The 15,636-nt window shown below is 40.1% G+C and overlaps 1 protein-coding gene across 4 annotated transcripts in view; it reads right to left on the bottom strand.

The window, feature by feature from the left end:
* Positions 1–15,636, bottom strand: part of GRM3 (glutamate metabotropic receptor 3) — a 104,312-nt gene that overhangs the window by 15,470 nt on the left and 73,206 nt on the right. The gene's annotated exons all lie outside the window — the stretch shown is intronic.

The following is a 15,636-nucleotide window of genomic DNA, read 5'->3' on the forward strand; positions in this document are numbered from 1 at the left end:
TGTTTGCAGAGTGCATTATTTCTGAACAAGGCACAGATCACAGAGGCGCAGCTCACTAGCTGGGAGGCAAGTCATTAATAGCAAGGCTTGATGAAAGCACTGCAGCTTTTCAGCTTGGCAGTTGGGAGATTTCATGGGGTTCAGAAAGGGATGTAAAAAGGGCTATTGGGTGCACTGAAGGTACCTTCTTCCAGAGCTTGTTGGCCCCAAAGACTGTGAGGAGATCCTGATTAAATAGAAATGGAAAAGTAAAGAGGGAGCAGGCTGGAGTTTCTGGAAAGTTAAGTAAAACCTCCTTAGTCTCACTAGGTGGTGCTGCAAAAGCTCCAAACTCCTGATTTAAGGTTGAAAAATAAGAAATTTTTTTATGTAACAGAAAAATATAGTTATTTTTTAATCCCCCCTACTCTTCCTGTTACGTATCGAGGGCATTGCCTTTTAAAAACACTTTCATGGAGAGCCTAGATAATAATATAACAGGACATGTTGTGTTTGTCCAACAGGCTCATCTGTGTGTAGGATGCCTTATCTTGAAAAGTATCAGAAAAGACCCTGAGAATGAACATTTCTTTTAATTCTCTTTTATTTTTAGCTTGATATGCCTTGTTGAGGTCAAAGCGACTTATTTCTGCTTGGCTGTACATTTAGACCAAGCAACAGAGACCTGATGCACCCACTCCTGTTTCAGCTTCAGCACAGCACAGCTGGTTTCATACATGATTGACAGAAGGCACATTGAAATTTGGCAATTTAGAAGTTAGTATGGGGAAAGATCAGAGTGTAGGGTTCACTAGATTGTACCTCTCCACAATTAACAAAATACCAGTTTCCACAGAGACCAGCCCTTTTAACCTCTGCACTACTGTCTCTGGATGGGTTTGGGTCATAGGCAGCATTGCTTCTTCTCATTTAAGAAATGAATGAGTCAAATGAGGCTGGTTAGTCCACTAAAAATTAATTTTCCTATCTATGTCTACAGATTTTCCATTCAGGTCTATGGTTTAGGCTAGACACTTGCTGTAGAGAGTTTTAAAACTAGTTGTAGACCCCCCACAACTTTTGCACTAGTCAGATACAGAAATGTTTTTTTTGCAAAGATGTGCCAAGGGATAAATGCGGATGAGTTAGTTATCCCCAAACTTGTGTCCTACAAAAGAGAATGAGTATTGAGTATTTCTAGGGCTCACTTTAGAGTGATATCTAGAATAGCCCAGCCAAACTGTCCTTTTTCTGTTGACCACCAGGAGTGTGACTATGTGAAATACACCCACTATTTATGTATCTGGAGTCAAGTGAGATGAATGGCACCAAAGTCAGGGACAGAAAGGCTCGCAGCTGGAGCACCAAGGGGTGCAGCCTGTCCAAGCTCTCTGCTGTACCTCAGAGCAGGAACCAGGAACATTTGCAAAATAAAATAAGAAGGATCTGAAAAATGAGAATAATTTCTTCAGTTTGTCATTATCCTCATTATCCTCAGCCTGTCTGAGCACAGAATTCCCAGGCTACCTTTCCTGTGAATTGCTTGCCTCGAGCTCAATGTTTTACATTTCCAGGTATGTGTTGTCCTCTTGCTTGTGCAGCTCTTGGGTATAAGTGTGGTCTTTAGGACGTGGGGAGAATGAAATAGATGCTAAGTTACAAACCTTCTTTAAGAAAACTAGGAAATTGCCCTTATTTCTTTTAAGGAAATTAAATAATTAAAAAAAGGATTTAAACTTAAAGTGTTTGGGTTTCTAGACATGGAAGTTAAAATCATGTAAAAATTCTGCACTCGTATTTCTCCTTAAAAATGCCAACAATCTCCCCTGAAATTAAGAATGTTTCTTGCAGTTTTTCAGTTTAACTTTTAAACAAAACAAATACATATGGAAAATCATCCAAGGTGTTTTTCTTTTTTTTTTTTAAACAAGTCTGCTAAGTTGATAATTAATATGAGTAATTCCTGAGATTCCAACATAGAAATGCCTTTCAGTTGATACCATTCTTTTAATTTAAGTTTATCCACTTAAGGAAATGGTTGTCACAAGAGGCAAAATGCATGCAATGTAATTGAAACCAGCAATCAACTTGCAATTACAAAGGAAATTAAACCATGACTTCAAACTGCCTAACTCCCCCCTCAGGCCAGCTCCCTATTTTGTACACAGAAGCAAGGGGAACCCATTCCCATTATGAAGAATTATGGCCACTGTTTCGGGTGGCAGCACAGCTCAGGAGCTGGAACTGTGAGCTCCGGGCTGGCCTTTGGTAGCTCTTGAAATGTTTTGATCCAGGGAAAATTCGAGTTGGCTGGTGGGTTCTCTGTCAGATGCTGAACATTAATGTTTCTGTCAGAGAACATGATTGATTTTTTGATCGTGATTTTCTCCCAGTTCAGGGGTTATGGGTGCCCTGTGTCTAATTTGAACATTTGGCTGAGGGACATTCCCATGTAACCTCAGAGCTGGGCACTGGTGCTGTGTCTTTTACCCCTCTCTTTCCAGTGCATCCAAGGTGCAGCTGGAAGTTATTGAAGATGTGTTTTAATTTTACTAAAATTTACTTTTGGACTAAATCTAGGACATGGTTATATCACAGGGGCATGAATGTTTCTCTTTTTGGAGGCACTGTTTCATGATGTGCTAATTCCACCCCCAGACTGAAAACTGTACTGTAGCTGTCTAAAGAAGTGTTAAATACCTAATAATATTTTTGCCCTTCTTTGTCAGCCTGAAGGAAATATGAATAGATTTAGTTATTAAGATATTAAAGGAAGTTGGTTAAAACATTCTCTCCTCTGTGGGGACTAAAGGATTAGAGATGTGTTTCCAGACACAGCTCTGAATAATTTAGTTAGATAGTTTGCCCTTAGAGATCAGAAGCAAACGAACCATGAAATAGACCCTCTGGCTGTTATTTCCTAATTGACTTGATATGAAGACACTCCCAAATCAGGTGGACTGACATAGATTTAATTACTTATACTGCAATGCTATTATTTAGTAGTAGTAATATTGTAGCTGTGACAGTCCAAAATACAAGAAATTTCAAGTGTCTGAGAAAGGCAGTATTTCCTATTTGTCTCACAGATGGAAGAAGTGCACAAGCTTTCAGGCCCAAGGTCACTACATTAGGTCACCAGCACCATTGCTCAATAAATTTGACCTCCATTTATTTAGAAGGAACAACTGTTCTCTGAGTTTAGTATATCAGGTTTTTATTTCCTGCTGGAAACACAATTTCCCTTTGCAAACAGCCTCATTACTATCCATTTGCAGAGTAATTGCTGAAAGCTTTTTGTTCACTTCTTTAGAAGTATATAGTTCAGAAACAGAAGGTCTGATCGAGATGCAAGACAAGATATGACAAAGAGATGTTATGCCAAAAGCTTTTTTTTTTTTTGCAGATATGTGGGAAGTCTAATAAAGGTATTGCCTCTTCTTGCAAATCTTATGACTCTATGCTATTATTTTTGTTAAGAAGCTACTGACAACTCTAGGCAATCCCCCTACAAATTGCTAATAATGAGGTAATTTGCAAAATGAAATTGTATTTGCAGTAGGAAAATAAAACCCTAAGTAGTGAATTCTAAGGAGTGTATGTATTTGAAATAATTGAAGCTCAAATTTATTGAACATTTTGTGGAAAAAAGGGAGCTGTAGAATGCCGGAGAGCTGGAATGAAGACACAATACCACACTGAAGCACAGGAACCTTTAGGCTCAGACATATTATCCAGCTCAGTTATAGCATTTGGCACATCTGACACATGCAGAAGGAGGACAAAGAATTGGAGTACAGCTGGAAAGGTGAATGTTTCACACATCACATGGTGTAAGATTCTGGAGTGGGCCAGTTTTCTCTAGGAATATAATATGTGAATGAAAAAGAAGTGACCTATATTTCATGAACAGAAGTTTAATTAGACTGTCTATTTTGGGAGTGCAGTTTTCTTACAGACCTCCTATGGAGAGTGGAGAGAAATTGGCAGCTCCAAAGGTGGGCTCTGGCCAATGTGAGATGCCACCAGGGAGGTGGGTAACTTCCTCCATCAATAGTTCTCCGGTTATACTACAAAAGTGTGTCAAGGAATACTTTATTTCTCCACTGATTGTGAAATAAAACTAATGTTTTCAGTAAGACCCACCACATACATTGAATATGCTCATCTTCTCTTATAAAGGTATGACCCCGGATTTTATTTTTACTCTTTTCCAAATCATAAGGCAGTGGCTGGAAATGCACATTTACTGAAATTGCAAGTTAATTCAGTATTCAGCAGAGTCCATCTCAGCTGACCAAATGCTGAGTCAGCCAGAGAGGGGAAAGTGGGCTTCTCACAACAATGAATTTCAGTTAAAAGAGAGTCAGAAAAAGGATAACTCTTGGCTTTTGAGGTTATTCCTGAATATCACACACAAGCTGCCAAGGTAACACGTCATCTCTCCCAGCATCTTCAGTGTTCATTTGCATGTGTTATGCTACAATGCACAACCTGCCTGTCCTATTAATACTTGCAAATTCTTCTGTTCTCAGGGATAAAAGATAAAGCTGAGAGCACAGAATCATTTTTGCTAATGCTTTTCTCCACTGAATCAGTTCAGCAACAGCAATCATTGGACCTCAGGGGAAAATGTAAAATGAAAATGTTGATTTATTTGCCTGTTTTATGGTGAAAGCAGAGACACATTGATAGGATTAGGCTGATAAAATGTTTTAGAGATCTAGAAAAGACATTAACAGTACTGCCTCAAACCTTCCTCTGACTGGAGATAATTTCTTCTCCAAAGAGCCTTTAAAGATGGGCTTTTTATTCTTTCAGTTACTGGAGCATTAACTAGCCATTAGCTATTTATTCAAATGGATGTGCAAATGTAATAGAGGAAGTTTAACAAACTTTTTCAGCACATTTTCATCAGTTCCCAATACCAGTTTAATAGTTTTTTTTTCAGCCACAGTCTGCTAGACATGTATCCTGGTACAGCAGGGCAATCTTTGACACAGCTGATCACTCAGAGCAGTGATCAGCTGCTGCCTTCATCAGGGCAATAGAGAAATGTCATGGAAAAATTTTACTTTTACAGAAACCACTATTATTTGGGGCATATGGTGTATAGTTATTTATGTCAAGGGAAGGAACCACAAAAGCACAACCTTTTGCTGTCATAGGCAATGACATAATTGCTGCTTGGGCTAGAAGAATCAAGCAACCCCACCCCATAAATTTTTGCATATGATCAGGCATGTCCTGGTGTTTTGAAGCACTTCTTGTAAAAGTTAGAGCCACAGAGAAAGTGTTCCCACAGGAAGAGAGCAGGACAATTCTGCAGTAGAGGTACAGGGAGATTCTTGAGGCTCCAGAGCTGCACACGAATGGTTAGCTACTGATCACTACACAAATTAAACCTTGGGAAGAAGGGAAGATGATTTTTAGGGCATAATTATAGAAAGAAGAGCATGTTTGCAACGTGTGCAAAACATCTTGTGAATGGTGAATAAACAAATGCAAAAACAAGAAGGTACAAGCCAGTAACAGTCTCTCCAAGAAAAAGAACTGGGGCTGTCCCCTGATTGTAGGTGCTGGAACACACCAGTGCTGCTACTAGAACATCAGGAGGTTCCCCTTCCCTTTGGTGTGTAAAAATCACTCATTTTGGATTTGCTGCTCACTCTTTATAAATGCAATCTCAACTATCATACATCAAGTATTATTTCTTATTACAGAATTGGGTTAAGCAAAGTGAAATTTAAAGAACAGTGGGTGAGTGCTCCTGTGAATGTGTGTGTTCATGTCTCTCTGCGTGTTTTCCAACCCATACAACAAATGTGGTTAATACTGGATCACAGAATTGTAGTGATATCAGATGTAGCCCTTAGGAATCACATTCCACCCTGAAAATTTGTATTCTCTCAGTACAGAGTTACCTGGGATTTCTGTAGCAGGTAGATTCTGTGTGAGGACTCTGTTCAGGCCTGGGCTTCCCTCAGCTTTCTCACACCAGCAGTTTCCCTGTTTCCTCTGAGCACAGTGCTTTCCCCTCCCTGAATAAAACTATGCTGTTTTCTTCACTGAGTCTCATATTTCAGCCACAGAAGTGGTAAATATTTCTTATGTACAAAGGAATAGTTGCCTTAGCTTATTCCATCAAATTGTCTGGCATCTGTGTATAGCAGCAAGTAGAAAAATGTACTGCATGGAACCTCCATTGAATTGAGGAGCAATTGCAGATACACATTTAAAAAGGGAATATCTCCCAGCCTTCAGAAATGGTCATGAATTTCTCTTGCAAGAAATGTGCTAGATGTATATCTGTCATTATTCTAGAAGGGGTGGGATGATTAATATATTGACAAGTAGAAAGATGGGCTTGTGCAAGAAAAGCAAAACTCTAGGAGATGAAATTCAGATACCAGACTGAGGGCAGGTGCCTTCAGATTGTGAGGTACAATAATCTCTGCTTTCCATCTACTGGATGTTTGCAGCCACCATTCCCTTTCCCAAAGATTCTGGCTCTGAGCTGTTCTTCACATGCATTTAGGAAAGAGTGAGTTTTTGTGTGGAGACCCTACTTTCTAAATTACTGATCTTGGTAATTTGTTTAAAAAATACATGCATTATGTTTAAGGATTTCTATTTGGAGACATGGTCCTTTCTGACTCAGTGCTGAGCCCCTTTTCATCCCAAAAGAGAGCAGGTGAGCTGCCCATGGATGGAGCAAAAAGCAAAAGAGCAAATCAAAGATTGCTCCTACATCCATGCTACAGCTGGGATTTCATGGACATTTCTGTTAGAAGTTTCTCTGCCTCTGATATCCCTGTGCATGAATTGTTCCTCTTGCCTTGAAGAATTTTAATATTCTTTGTCTTCACTTGTTATGTGCTCAGACAAATACACTTTCCAGGCAGGAAGAAGGAAACAAAAGGAAATGACTCACCCAGATAACAGCAATGAAATGTATTTTTTACATTATATTCTATATCTGCTAACTAAATAACCATAAATATTGCAGTGATGCCAAGGCAGATATTCTCTGAGATGCTTTTAGAGATGTTTAGAAACTTGGCTCTGACAAATGAGGAAATGAAAAGTCATGCACATTTGTCTGTCAGGTCCATCCAGTTTGCAGATGATGGGAGCTGTGTAGAAGGTCAGTTTGTGAAAAGCATGCATATGTAAAAGCTCCATGAAGATGTAGAGGTGGTTGCTTTTTGAAAAAAATGGGAAGAATTTTGGGAAAGATATGTTAGCGGAAAATGTAAACAATGGGTGTTTTGAGTTTGGGTTGAGTTTCTTTGTCCCTTCTCTTTGTCCCTGTATCACTGAATGGTGGAGGTTTATTGCACTGAGAATCAGAAATGGAAAAGACAAATTTGAAGGGACTAGTTCAGACTTTGCAGAAAGCTGAAACAGATTCACATTCTCATCTGGGCTGCAGTTTACAAGTACAAATACAGCAGTTAGCTTGGGACAAGTTTGTCTGCAAACTTGCTATGTGGAATCAGTGTAGGATTCAGGCCATGATCCATGTCTAGACAGCAGCACCAGGCTGGGTTGAGTGCCAGTGTCCCACTAATGCAGCTCTACTGGTAATGTCCCTGTTTCTGTTTAATCACTGTTAGCCTGGAAATATCTTTGTACTGTGCTCCACTGGGTGAAGAAGTTATCTTCCAGTGATGTTGTGAAATTAAGGCTATTTAAAGGAGAAAAGATGCTTTTTAATAGATTATGCTTTCAGTACTGCCCTTGTAGTATAATTATTAGCTGCCAACAAGGATATGGGTTTTGTAAAAACAACAAAATTTAGTTATCTTTGGGATTAGACATCTGGATTTGTGACTTTCTGTAGTTTTCTTCATCACCTTTGCAAAAGATGAGTTTTCTTGGAGACTCACTAGAAGTTCAAGGCACACCTGAATTACTCAAAAGAGTGAAATGGAATCACCTTCTCATGTGCTGTCCTCATCCTCAACACTTCTGTGCTCATGTTCTGAACCCAGCCTTTGCCTCTGTCAGCCCCTATTGGAGTATCTCTGCATGCAAGTGAGACTAACTGATATCTGGTGTGGCAGTGACAAAGTGCTCTTCTGTAGCAGGTGGTAGAGAAGAATCTGGTCTTTCCATGGGCTTTTCAGAGCCAAATTAGAAGCTAAAATGTAAGAGATAGGAATCCTGAACCAAAGTCTTCTTTCTCACCTGACATCTTCTCCTTCAAGATCACAGGAAAAAGCAGACCTGACATCTCTTTACTTATGTGTAAACATTTCTCCCAGGTAAATCTGCATGAAAAATAAGTATATAATTCCATGGTATGTCAGGGTTGCCCTCCTGCTGTAAATCCCAGTAGGATTTGGAAAGGGAATAGCTGGGGGATGAAAAGGTTGGATGAGATTTCCTGCTCTGAGGACTTGTACTGACCTTTGGTGTTAGGGATTCACATATCATTTGCCAGCAAAACAAAAGAGAAAATAATAATTATTATAAAACAAGCAGCAGGCAAACACAGGAGCCTGTGATTTAGAGAAATTAGGTTACCAAGCCTTCTGTCTCTCAAATATGTGCTCTGAAAGAAAATCATTGCTGTTTGCCAGTCATGTGTTTCTCCACAAACACAGGGTGTCTAATCTCATCCTCATTTACACACTCCCATGGATGCTGTGAAATCTAGAGATTTATGGCTGCCTAAAGGCTACATTATTAATAGGAGATAAGCAGCTGACTATAAATTACATACAAGGCATAGACTATATAATTTTATGTTCAGTATTTCATAGCTTAGCTGAAGTTGTTTAAATATTCAAGTGGAGGAAACTGAGATGGAGATCCAGTTGCAATTTTAGGGATGCCAACGTACTTTCACCTAAATATGCCACTATAACAAGTTTGGGGCTGTTGCTGGCCTGTGGTTTCTGCAGGCTTTCCAGGAATGACACCCAGCTGGGTAAAGGCCAAAGGCAACATCCTTCCAGAGACTTCCTGAGGACTGTAAAGAGAAGCTGCTGGTGCTCTGCATCCTGCTAATGCTGCATTTCCCATCCTTCTGTCCATGGGAGCTCAGTGCCCACATCAGGCAGAGAGCAGTGGCAGCCAGCAGTGGTGGCAGCACGCAGTGGTGACAGTGGTGGCACCAGGCAAAAGGACCTTGCCCCCACATGGATGGAGAGCAATGGCCCAGCACAGCTTGGCCTCAGCTGCTGGAGCTTATCTCAAGGGATGAAAACACAATTCAACCTCTGCTCCTGCTCCCTCAGGCTAATCCCTGTGACAGTGACAAAGGAAAACATGAAACTGGAGCTTTTTATGATGGCCTCTGGCTTGATAGCAGACACCATTAGCAGGTAGGTCACTGACCTGCCATCATGGTGAGAGAAGTTTTAATGGAAATTTTGTTTGGAACATGTGCCCTAGAGATGATGGCACCTTTGTCCTTCTGCCAGCCCAGGTATCCAGTTCACAGGGTGCAGTGAGGGACACACAACACTCCCAGAGTGCAGACCAGTTGCTTGCCATCATGATATGTCAAACCTAAACTAGATGTTGAAAAGATTCTAGAGTATTTTAGTTTCAACTAGTTTACATCCATAAAGACCTGAGCAAATTAGTCTGATTTTCAGCTACCTTATCTTTCAGCAGGAAGTTAGCCTAGAGACCACCCAACCTGCTTTATTCTTTAATTTTATGATTTAATATATTATGAATCTCTAGCATGCACAATAAAAATCTGTAGAAATGCACATATATATTTACTTATATATATATGTATATATATATATTTATATATATAAATATATACACATGCTAAAATCTTCAGGAGAACTAAGTAGAGATTGACTTATTTACTCTTGGAGGGCAAATTTATATTATATATATTATAAATTTATTTATATTATAAATATATATATAAATTTATGAAATATAAATAAATATATATGCACTAATATATAAAAATGTATTAGAATATACACATACTAAAATCTTCAGGAGGACTAAGTAGAGATATTGGCTTATTTACTCTTGGAGGGTAAATTTACCCAGAGTAAAAGAACAGCAGATCCCATGAGGCCTCTAAAGAGAAGAGGAAGAGAAAGTAGATGAGGCCATTAGGATTACCAGGCCATCAAAATTTCACTGCAGCTCTCTGTGTATTTACACCAATGCAACTCCAATACAGAGAGAATATGGGAAAATACTGTTCAGGTTCAACTGTTCCTCTGCTCTGGAACAGCAAGTCTCAAGTGTGCTTTCAGAGACTGTCCCTTAGCTGCTTGCAAGGTTTTAAACACTGTGACACATTTCTTGTCCCGGGAAAAGGAAGTGATTTTTTCCTATAAACCCTAGACATCTTTTTCATGTATATCTTTAATTAGTATCTTGGGGAATTCACTCATTTTCCTTGCTTTTATTAGCTACAAATCCATCATATATTACACTTCTACAACTTTTATGATTAACAAGTGGATGCCTTCTGCCCATGTGAGCTTTGCCTTCATCTGAAAGAGTGTTCTGGTTTATTCTACAAACAAGCATCACCAGGAAGGCCACGAGGACCTCAGTATGACTGAGTGCTGAAGGCAAGGGGGATCTGGCCTGATGAGAAGGAGCTCCTGGATGAGGTGATGGAGCAGCAGGACCATCTACTGCAGAGCCTGAGCTTTGAGCTTTAGCCCTCACAGGTACTCCCTGCTGTGAATTCATAGCCAGCCTCTGAAGTTTCTGCAGCTGTAATCTGCTTGTGATGGCAAATGCAGCATTCCCTCGGTCTGCTTTCCATGCAGCCTGCCTGGGCACTGAGTTTTGAAGTGCACTTCTGACAGGAAATATTTATGGCTAAATCCCAGAGCAGGGACCATGCAATGCTGCTGTGCTCAGAAGTAAGGTGATATCTGCTTGTTGCAGACCATGACTGCAGATCTTTCTTACTTGGATGGAACAGATACGATGGAAATGGTCTGTGAAATTGTGTTCCCACAACAGAAGTCACTGGTGCTCCAGAATAAATGAGAAGGTGAATTTGTGCTTCTGCTTCATGCTATTTCAGTGTTGACTGGGGCAGAGTGAGGAGGAAGAGAAGGAAAAAAATAAAACACATAGAAATGTAAGACCAGGTAAGAATAGAATTTTTTTCATAGAGTCCAGTGGAGGAAAGGGGACAAATTAGACCTGACTTAGAACCCTTTTCTCATTTGGAGTAGTCATTCTGGTAGCCAGGGGAGAGGACTTGCCCAGGATAAGCTATTTTTGATGATGCAGGCTTTGCTGTAGAGGAGATGGACTTCTGAACACAAGACAGAAAGGTCCATGACAGTGACTCTGGTAACTCAGGAGGGAGAAAATGATAGAAAAAGACACTGAGTACTTTAAGTGTGCATTGGCTAAACATTTTAATGATCTTTTTATCTTTTCCCCAAGTCTTCTACTTTAGCCAAATTACTCCAACAATTAGCTGTTCAGTTTCAGAAAACTGCATGAGACATTTGGATGTACACACATCCCAAAATCCAACCCCCCTCTGCCCCTATGTTCCCCCACTAGACTGAGGGCAGGGTTAGCCCTGTTACAGCATCAGCCCTGCTAACTGGAGTGGGAAAAGCTGGAGCCCAGCCCTACACTCCTGGGTTATTCTGCACAACAGATAGGCAACCCTGGAGCTAATGCTGGTCTTTCATTATCATGGCTGCCCTTCCTCACCCTCCCCTTCCAGTCCAATGTCCTGGAGGAGCAGCTACACCAGGCAGCAACATGTAGGGCACAGCTGTGCAGGACCTTGCCACTTTTTTATCCCAAATGATGGACACCCCTCTCACACTGTCCTGGCACTTGTCAAACGTGAGGCTTGCAGTAGTGCTGTGGGCAATGACAACACTGCTTTTCTGTGTCCTGCTGGTGGCTTAAACTAGCTAAATCAGTCAGCAAAGCTGTTTGCTGCACTGTCTCCTCCACTTCTGTGAGGGAGCAAGGCTTCTGGATGTGTGGGTTCATCCCTGGATTCACAGCTCTCCCAGGAGCCCCTCTGTGTGCTGACCTTCACCAGATCATGGCTGGGTATGGTGAGAAGTTGAGTTTACTCTGTGCTCTCTGCCAGGGAGACCTTTACTTTTGCTCAGCACTTCTTTGTTGTTCTGGTAATAGAAGTTAACAGCCTCTTGAACTGGCATCTCTTTATCAGCAGAAAAACATCATGATTTAGAACATCAAGTGCTGCACTTGTGCCCTCAGGAGGGAATGTAGAGGATGGGAAGATCAAGAAGATGAACCAGCCTATATCTCTTTGAAAGGCCAAACAAACACTGAAACTGAGTGCATTTATCTAGGAGCTGGATTTTGCATTCTCACATCCTGCTGCTAGAAGCTGGAATTAGGCACAGGTATCTCTTTATCCTTTACTAAAAAGATTCAGAATATCACGACATTTGTCATATATATCTTACTGACTTGCAAGAAAATTATGTGCCTGGTGTATCTCACAGACAATAAGGAGTGAAATCTCACCCTGTCTTCATCCCACACTGCAGTTCTCTGGAGTTATTTCTATTTAATGAAAAAGGAGAAATAAGTAGGAACCCAGAGATATTAGTGAAATTACCTGTCACACAGCATGTCAGCAGCAGTGGCAGCACAAGGATGCACAAATCCTGCCAGTCCCCTACAACCACCCTGCTGTTAGCTGGTCCCTGAGTATTTCCTTGTAAATCACATTATTGCTGTTCCTGGGAGTGTCACTTCAGGCTTTCAGCTAAATAGCAAAGTGAAAATGAACCTTAATCACTCCATACTCCATCTGTAGTCAGTAGCAAGGGATGTAGGGGCAAATCACACCTCACATGGGCTGGAGCACACTCTGTAAGTGCTGATCCCCTCCATTAACTGTAATCAAAGGCTAACCAAAACTAATTTGAGTGTGAAGGGTAAATGTCTAAAATTGCTCCGTCCCACATTAGTCATAGGAATGCACCCGATCGTTTATTCAGACTGGTGTGTGTGAAATTCATGTTCCAGCAAACTGGGACAAGACATTCAGGGACATTTGCTTGGCTTCTTCCACCACTTCTTTGCTTGATTTTTGCGCTTGCAGGGCTTAGCTCTGTGGACCCCTGCCTTTTAGCAGAGGAGGCATTGCTTAAATAGCTGCTTGTGTGTTTGCAAATATGGTTATCACTGTTCTGTTTCTTGCCTGCTTCCTTCTAGTGGGTCTGAATGGCTACCCAGGCTAAAGAAGAGAGAACATCCACAGCCTGACTTGGTTGCAGTGCAGCTGCTGGACTGGTAACTTCCGTGCCACCCTCTCTCTGTGCTGGGAAAACACTCAGGTGTAGCATTCACATTCTCTAGAAAAATACCTTTGCCCAGGATTTTTCTCCTGGGAAGCTGAGAAGCCTCAGAGAAAAGGGAAACAATTCTTATCTCATTTGCTTCTCCTGTGTTTTGCTTGTCTGGAAATGTGTTTGGAGATTGTTTACCCACAGGTGATTGTTTCACTGGATTCTGCTATGAGTTGTTTTCACTCATTGGCCAATCAGGACCAAGCTGTGTTGGGATGATGGAGAGAGTCAGGAGTTTTCATTATTATCTTTTTAGCCTTCTGTAAGTATCTTTTCTGTATTCTTTAGTATAGTTTAGTATAGCATTCTTTAATATAATATAGTATCATAAAATAATAAATTATCCTTCTAAGAACATGCAGTCACATTCATCATTCCTTCCTTCATCGGGGCACCCCGCAAATACAATACTCAGGTTTGGAGGTGGAAATATAAGAGCATCATTGATCAAATGTACCATGAAACAAGGTCCTCACATTGCATTAACAACACACACAAAGATCTTCTTTAGCCAGGAAAGAGCAAAGAATAATTCTTAGTCCCCCCAAAAAAATGACAAGACTTATATGTATTAAAATCTCACATATGTATTAATTCTTCACACCCTTCTGAAAGGAGGAAGGGGTGGAAGACTTGCTTAATAACTCACTGCATAAAAATCACTCACTTGCTTTAGAAATAACTTATATTAAGACAGGGATTCATATTACAATGGAAGAACTAATAATAAAGAAGATGAGCAAATAATGTTGTAAGCTGTTAAAAAATGTATATGGAACAAAGCCATTGGAAAAGAACTTGACAGGTTTCTTAATGTTTTAAATTGGAAATGAAAAATAATGGGAAATAAAGCTCTTCAGAGTTTCAAAGATTTCCATGTTGATTTTTAATACAATTAATTTGGTTCAAAAAAGAGCTTTCTGTTTTCAAAACTGAAAATTTAAAGGCTTCAATTTTTTTCCAGCTTGAACAGCTTCAACTCCCAATTCATAAAAAAATAAAAGTTATTTCAGTCAAAATTAAAGCTATTTTTCCTGGCTCTAGAGAAATAAAAAAATTTCCTGAGATTTTGGTGAAAGGAAATCAGGGTTATTTTGACTTTATATCTAGGTGTTGAGTGGGAAAATGCTTGGGAGCTTAAAAATATCTGCATGTTAGAAAAATTATTAAGAATCCTATATTTAAACAAAGGGTGCTTAGTCTTAAGGCTGGAATCAATAGTATTTTCATTTAAGCTCATAAAAATACCTGTATTGTCAGAAAAATCTTCAAAATAATTGAAGTTTAAAATATTGAAGTGCCTACTCATTTAGGTGGTCATTACAGTTGTGAAGCATTTCCCTAGCAGGGACAGAAGCACACCACTGCCTTCCCTCCCGATCCGCATGCCAGGAATGAGCTCCCATGAAGTGCTGTCCTCCTAAAACCAATTGATTTCAACAATTTGAAGACATTTAAGTATCTCTGAGGATAAGTGCAGGCAAGCGAGGAAAGAGCTTCTATGTTGTAAGTGCTGCGAGGAGGGGAAAGAGAAAGGATTATTCTTAATTTCTAGAGGTCTAAACCCAAGAAGTTTGTTCCATTCTCACTTGAGTACTTGGCTACAGCAGCTGCATCCCACTGGGAGTTGGAGAAGCACCAGGGATGTGGTTGATAATATCTAGAAGTGATCTGGGTCAAAGGCTGAGAACATCTCTAAAGGAGAGGAAAGTACAAGCTCCAATTCGACAGTTTTATATAGTTGTCAGTGTTATTAGCATTGTACAAATACTGAAGGTCTCTTGGGTCTGAGCATGCTGCACCCTACACATGTTTGTCCTTCAATTCCTCTTGGAGCTAGGTCTCACTCAAAGCACTGCATGATGGTTCCTGACTATCAACTCAGGCAGTCGAGAGTATCAGTTTCACAGTACATAGAAATTCAAGTTCAACCTAGATACTTCAGAAGAAACTCAGACATGAAGAAACAAAAAGACAGGATGTTCTATGCTTTACTTTTTTCCTCTCTAGCTCTACTTAGCTTTGCTGAGGTGTAATATTGTTATGACATGGTATTAAAAAAGCTAAACTCAGTCTTATGTGGTGGCAAAATCACAGAGATGCCATGTGCTGTGCAGTCAGTCCCCATGAAGTTTGCTTATATCATTCCAGATTGATCACCCTCCTCCACATCTCCTGCACATGTTTAATGTAGCTTTTTTATAGTTTGCCATTAAGCCTTTAGTTCTGTAACACAGGTAATGGCATTACCCCATATATTTAAATAGTTTATATACATCTGGTTCTATGACAGGAATTATTACTTTACTATTGAAAGGACATTGGCCATGGTCCAGCAATT

Source organism: Zonotrichia albicollis, chromosome 4, assembly GCF_047830755.1.
Source record: "Zonotrichia albicollis isolate bZonAlb1 chromosome 4, bZonAlb1.hap1, whole genome shotgun sequence".
Classification (NCBI taxonomy): Eukaryota; Metazoa; Chordata; class Aves; order Passeriformes; family Passerellidae; genus Zonotrichia; species Zonotrichia albicollis.